At 35.4% G+C, this 7,239-nt stretch overlaps 1 long non-coding RNA gene across 1 annotated transcript; it reads right to left on the minus strand.

Annotated features, from left to right (window-relative positions):
* Nucleotides 1–3,532: 3,532 nt before the first annotated feature.
* LOC141630058 (uncharacterized) lies at nucleotides 3,533–5,865 on the minus strand. Its single transcript, XR_012537420.1, has 3 exons — nucleotides 5,633–5,865; nucleotides 5,426–5,533; nucleotides 3,533–3,808 (listed from the first exon to the last, which is right to left on the minus strand). It is a non-coding gene; the product is annotated as an uncharacterized LOC141630058 (long non-coding RNA).
* Between the last annotated feature and the right edge of the window lie 1,374 nt (nucleotides 5,866–7,239).

The following is a 7,239-nucleotide window of genomic DNA, read 5'->3' on the forward strand; positions in this document are numbered from 1 at the left end:
ATTTCAATGAGTCTTTGCTTAGAGAAGCAAAATTTAATTTCATGAAGACTACTCTTCATTCGTTCGTTTAGTCTTAAAACTTTCATTGAAGTGGTTGCGGTATTTTGGTCAATTTTGATTTCCAACAAATCTAGTTACCAAAATGATTTAACGTTTTAAAGTACTTAACTCAATTAAGCATATGAGAAACAATTGTAAGTAGATATGTTAGTCAAGAATCAAAAACCCTTTTGATCACAAATAACTTCCATCTATACTCTTCACAAGAGATCCTTACAATGGATAATTCGAGGTTTTAGAAGAAAAATTCATATTTGTCTTTAGTTACGATGTTTTAATGGAGATTTGAATCAAAAATCGAAATGATATCATAGATGAATTGTGGTAAAGAAATAGAACAATATAATAACGGAATAGTGGAAAACTTAACATTTATCGTTTTATTAATACTTGTAAATGACAAGTAAAGCATTTATCTAGTGACCTCTACCCAACTTGATAAATCATTCCAAGATCCAAATTCATATTAACTTGGGCATCGGTAAAGCCGAATACAACCCTCATCAATATAACTCGGTGGATTAACTCTTTAATCGATTCTACTTTTAGAACTCTTGGTCGATAAAATTACATTAATGTTTATATTTAACCCGAAACACATCCGGCAACCATCGAGAATACTTTCGTTGAGTTCAACCCAAATTTCGAATAAATGTGTCCATGATCCAAATTTACATCAACTTGGGCATCGGTAAAGCCGAAAACAACCCTCATCTTTATAAATTCGGTGGGTAGACATTTATCACTCACTTCCCCTACGTAACAAGGTTTGTACCCCAGTAAAGCCGAGTGCACTCCCTCACGAAATAGGTTTTCATGGTTTCTATTTTTTGGTAAAGCTAAGTCTTAATTGTGTATTTAATGCGTCTGTTCCCAAGTGGTTTCCTCCTGCGGAAGAAAGATTTCCATGTTTAAGTTATGGAATGACGGGATAATTTGGTTTTCCTTAATATTTTGTATGAATATTACGAGAAATTATTTACAAAAGATTAAAAGATTGTGAAATATTTATAAAATATGGAATAGAAATATCCGGAACATTCCAGAACATTCTGACTCGGGATTTAGCGGTTATCAGAAAATGAAGACGGTTTTAGGCCCGGACTCCAAATGTACTCTAATTACTGTCAAAACGACCGTATCGGCGCATAGATGACAACTAAGAGGTAGACATCAGTGTTTGAGCAATCACTTGACGATAAACTTACGAACTGTCACAAATCGTTCCGCGTACCAAACATGCGGCCCAATCATCACCGGGTGGTTTGCGAGAGGTGCAGAAACGAGGTATCTACAGAGCCCCCACTTTGACTGAGGCTTGGACAAGGCGAAAGTCAAAGTATAGCCATCAGGTCAATCGAAGAATACAACCTGACGAATATGGCGACGCGAGGCGGCTCAAGGGGTCTGAACCAAGGACCTGTCGTCGGGAATATTTTAGAGTCTGTCGACTATCGGGGAGGGTCGTTTAAAGTCCATTAGACTACGTAAAGAGGCTCGCCAGCCATAACAATAGACCATACCTGAGACTTCTTCTCGAGATGCTTCCGGAGGTGCATAGGAGCTAAGGGTAAGCGTAGGAGCTAAGGGGTAAGCGTAAGAGCTAAGAGTAAGACCTGAAAGATATATAAGGATTGGTGCTAGGGTGTGGGGTCCTAAAGGAAAGCATCAATGGGAAGGAGGTCCGAATATAAGTTCAAACTAAGGGGTAACTAAGGCTCGAGTGTAGGAACTCTACTGGTTTGGGAACTTCTGGAGAACGACACCTTTATCGCACTCCGCGGGGAAACAAGAAATGTTGTGAATAGCAGGACACAGGCGGGAACTGCTGGGAGAAATCTGCTTAGGATGTCTTCAAACAAACTTCGGAAGAACTTGAAAGGGACGATTGTATGTCGTGAACTCTCGTGCGGGAAAACCTTATCAGGAATGTATCTCCATGTCTCGAGAGGGATTTGTCAATCCACTTACTCTCGCTGGGGGAATATAATGAGGAACTTATCTCCATGTCTCGAGAGGGATTGTCTGTCCGCTTACTCTCGCTGGGGAATGTTAGAAATCTATATCTCATTTCTTAACATATTCATATATGTGATGAATTAATTTAGTCATAAAATTAAATACAAATCTTATGCATGCAAACATAAGTGAATATAGAGAAGAAATCGTTTTCTCACCATATGATTTTCGGATTAAAAGGGCACCAACAAGATCTCCTTCTTGTTAGTTCTTGAGCATTCCAAATAATGGATGAACAAAGATTCAAGTATAGAATCTCTCCCAAAAGTGAATACCCAAGGGATACTTAAAGACTAAAATAATATGATCTAGTATTAGGATTAGTCTTACTTAAAATTTGATACAAAATATTTATTTGTTCTCTTGAAATATTTCGGTCTAAGAGGAGGAGATTTTGTAGTTTTTATTTCTCTAAAAGTTTCATAAGATGTAGAGAGAATAATAGCAATTTCTTACACTAGAAATTCTATGTAAAAATGAATGAATAATATCATAGAGAATACACCTTCTCTCTTTCTTTTGTTTTTGGCCGAAAAAGAGGCCCTTGGGTAGGTTGCCCAATGCCTTTTCATTTTGCTCTTCTCAAAAGCTTAGGGTTGCATGGCTAGTAGTTAGCTTTCATGATAGTGTTTTCCACTTAAAAAAATTAACACAATTTTTCCACTAACTCCCTCTAATATTTCGGCATACTTAAAATAAAATGGGTAGTCCATTTTATTTTGTCATTTGTCAATTTTGTCACATGTAACATCTTACATGACATGTCACAATGTAATGTATTTTTAACATATTAAAAATCAACATACTCATAAAATATGTCATTTACAAAATTGACTAATAATTCGTAATTACTTGTACCAAAACGGTTTATCAAATTATAAATTACAACGTCTTGTATTTATAATAAATTATTAATTCAATTTCTATTTCAATTGTTTCGTAAACAATAATTTTATCTAAGTAATAAAATAATTCAATTACTTAGACCGTATCTAATATAATCGAATTACAATAAGACACGTTAATTTTACTCACAAAATCATCCGTCAATATTTAAGCAATATAATTAACTCGTATCGGCATACGATTAATTAAATAATCAATTAAGTGTATTTCCCTATAGGTATGACCTAAGGGGATCAATTGATCACTACCGTCGCACGACAGTAATGTCAAACTCTAGTCAGCCAATCATTACCGATATGTGTGGACCAGTTGACTGTAAAATTTTACATCCCTCATGTATTCTTAAAATGAGATTTAAACATGTGATCATTATGATTAACAGTTGTGATCGCATTATTGTCGGAGGACACATATTCCAACAGGGAAATATAATGAAGGCGTGTCGAAACACCTGTGAAGGAATATGTGACACCCTCATTTTTAGCGATAAATAAACTCGTAAATTCTACAGAAAAACTGACAGGATATGTTTGTAATTGGTTCAACTAGATAAAACCTGTAATTTCAAAAACTTTTCTAAACCAATCACAAACACTTCCAAATGAAGAGTGCCAAAACCTGCAAATACTAACACACTAATTTACATAACATGCTAAAGTCGCGAGAATAAAGTGATACAAACCAAAGAAAGAGAGGGAGACATATGTCCCTTCAAAATATAAACACAACCAAATGTTTAAAGGTTTACTACAAAATAACCAAACTAAGTCCAAGGTTCTTTTGCTCACTAGCTCGTCTGTGACCCCATCTAATCATCATCAACCTGTCAATCGCATTTTATACAAACACGAAAGCCACAATTCAGTGGGGAGTAACTTCGAGTCCTCCCAGCCACGAAATGTCATATTTAATGTAACATGTAACGTAACATGTAAACCATATCACAAATAATCTAGATATCAATATTCTAACAAGTGAACTCTAAACTGACCAAATTAAACTATCATGTGAAACATATAACAAGCAGTAATCCAAACTTTATCAATTGTAACCGGCTTGCATCTCACCTATTACAATTCATAAAATCACCATACAAGAAAGGACAATATATCAAAGACAGGCATAAGTTCTTAGTACGGTCAATAGTCACTCTGTAACTCGAGCCTATACCACGAGGTAGGGAAGGTAATCGAACCGGTATCATGGCTCAGAGGTTCTATCAAAACATAGCCAAGACACAACACAACCCTAGCCTAAAATCTGCGCAGACCTAGACATGCGGATACACACCACCGCACCCAAGACTCACAATTTTTCTAAAACAAAGTGAGTACCCTAAGGAGTCCACCAAAGGGTTGGCTAGTACTTAAGCTGACCACTTACTATCAAAATAAGTAACGAGGTCATGCCCCAACTTGGATATAATCCCACCAAGTCGAACAACAGAGGCTATCAAGCGGTGAACATACACTCGTCAAAGACTATAATGGCCTATCTATGATGAAGGCCGAAACACTCACCTAGGACCTAAATAAAACAAATCTAGGTCCCAGCTTGAATACTTTAGCCCACACCACACAAGACAAGTAGGACACCCAATTAACCAAAAGAGAGGCAAAGAGTCCAAACTTGACAATATTAAAGGTTCCAGGGAATCTAGGGCCGTTTCTACAACATAAGAAACCATTCAAATCAACCAACAACATATGTGAAATAAAAACATAATAAATGGCCTAAAACAAGAATAAGGCCAATTATCCATTTTTCACAATAATTTACATCCAACCGAATTTTTACCCGCAACCCCATCTGCGGCGAGTACGGGTTAAATCGCGGTGACCAATCACACGCTTGACCGACATCGATTCGATCAAAGGGACCAAGGCTCGATTTTTCGGCTTAATCACCAAACATTGCAATTATCGCTATAAAATTCATTTTAAGCCTATTCTTTACAATTTCATATCATAACCTATCCTAACATGTGCAACTACCAATATAAACACAATTTTACCATCAACATTATATTTACTACTAATATGATTCATTTCAAAAGATTACCCATTTGTTACTTATACTAAATATAACATTAATAAACCCGAAACGACAAATAATGCATGAAAAACCGCGAAACAAGCAACGGGCCAACCCGGGCCAACCCAGGGCCTACCGTGGGCCTGCCATGCTGCCGGGCTCTTTGGCCTCTTGCCCGCCACCCCAAACCCTCCATTTTTCCATTTTTGTTCAGTTTAACATCGTCTGAAGCATCAATTAATCATTCCCATTTCATTTCCATACTAATAAGTGAACTTAACATACAAAAGACATGAATTTAACCTATATTTTCATGTGAAATAAACTACTCAAATAACCTTCACAAAAATCATACAAAAAGCAAAGAATGTGACATTTAATCGTCGAGTAACTCGAAATATGTTACCTTAAGCTAGAAAAAGGCAAAATAACCCTTGAGAAAACCCTAAAAACAGTAGCTACCCATCATCCTCTACTATATAGGAGTCCCCTATATCATCCTCATAATCTTCACCTATTAAAAACAACAAAAACACAATAATAATTATCAAAACCGAAATTATGCCCAAAATCAGCCAAAATTGACATAATTAAAACTGAAATTAAAACATACTAGGATGTAGATCTTGAAGAGAGGATTCCGAAAATATAAATTTTGCGAAAATCGGACTAGAAACGAAGAAATTATGATGAAATTACGATTGTAAGATTATTATTTTTTTTTTTTTGAGGAATTCGGTCAAGAGCACAAAAGAAGGACAAAAGAAGTCTTAGGAAGAAATGGGAAGGAGGAAGAGGAGGGTGCCGTGGAAAGGAGAGGAAAGGAGCGGGATTTTAGGCGGAATTTCACGAGTCGGTTTTGGCTCGTTACGACGATAATTAGAACCGCTTGTCAATTGCAAATTCCGACAAGACCAAAGTTCTTAAACACGAGATTACAAGAAGATTGAGTACTCATACGACCCATTTCCAAAATCGTTTGTCCAATTTTCAAAAGAGTTGCCATTTTTCCCGATATGCCCTTATTTCGAAATAAAAAGTTTTTACACGGTTTAAACTATTTTTAAACATTTCGAAACTATCAAAATAAATACTTTACTTCAAAATATAATAGAATTATATTTTTTTGAATTATTATTACTTCAAAATACATTAATATCAAATTTTACTTGATTAATAAATTACCTCCGCAATATAATAATGGTCCGAAATTACGGGGTGTTACAATCACCCCTCCTTTTAAAAAGTTTCGTCCTCGAAACTTAAAAGGAGAAATTATAGTAAACAACATCTTAATAATATCATCATAAGAAAATATAGGTATCTTTTCAATGAAACGGTGATACTCTTGTTGATCAAAGCGAAAACATCCACATTTCATATCAAAGATAAGGTAAAAAGGCAAATCATTTGTAAAATTCGAAAACCAAAATACCTTCAAAACATTAATGAAGAGTTTTCAAGAATGTAAGTCTCATTCATGGAATGGAATTGCTCTTGTCGTGCACACAAGAACGCTATTCTTCCAAATCAGAGACAAATTTTAAACAAAAACTATTCGCCGATAAGCGTAGAACAAGTTATCAAATGTCTCCAATAACTAGTTCTAACATCCGATCAACGCTAAAATCAAAGTAAGATAAAGGTAGTCTACTCAAATTTTCTTTTGCAAAAAGCCAAAATAGAAATGAAGGTTTCACTTTTAAACCCAATTGGGGTCAAATCTCTAAAAATGTAACATTAAACCTTGACAAGGAAGTCATAAATGGATCAAAATTAACAGAAATTGGACAAATCTTAACGAAAACTCGGGTCTAGAAATTAAAATTACGATAAACGAGTTTATATTCAAGAAAGGAATAGGGAACTAAATCAAATTTTCATTTTCAAGTCTTCAAAAATAGGTCAGGTTTGCAGAAGTGACATAAACTTTCAAGAATGAATCGAAACTGGTAGCTTGAAATATTTAGAAATTCCTCGAAGTGAAAAGTAACTTAGACATCATAGGAGCAAGTATGCTAAGAGGATTCAAGCTTAACTAATCAAAAGGGCTGTATGAACTTCATGGGGTAAGAATTGAAGTCGAACCTAAAAGGGTGTCAAAGATGGAGTTTCATAGGTTACCAACATCAAACTTATGAGAGGAGTATGATGAAGTAAGGAAGAGAGGTATGAACGATAACGCTCATGATCAAGGAAGAAGGGAAATTAGTCAACAAG

This window comes from Silene latifolia, chromosome 2, assembly GCF_048544455.1.
Source record: "Silene latifolia isolate original U9 population chromosome 2, ASM4854445v1, whole genome shotgun sequence".
NCBI classification, from domain to species: domain Eukaryota; kingdom Viridiplantae; phylum Streptophyta; class Magnoliopsida; order Caryophyllales; family Caryophyllaceae; genus Silene; species Silene latifolia.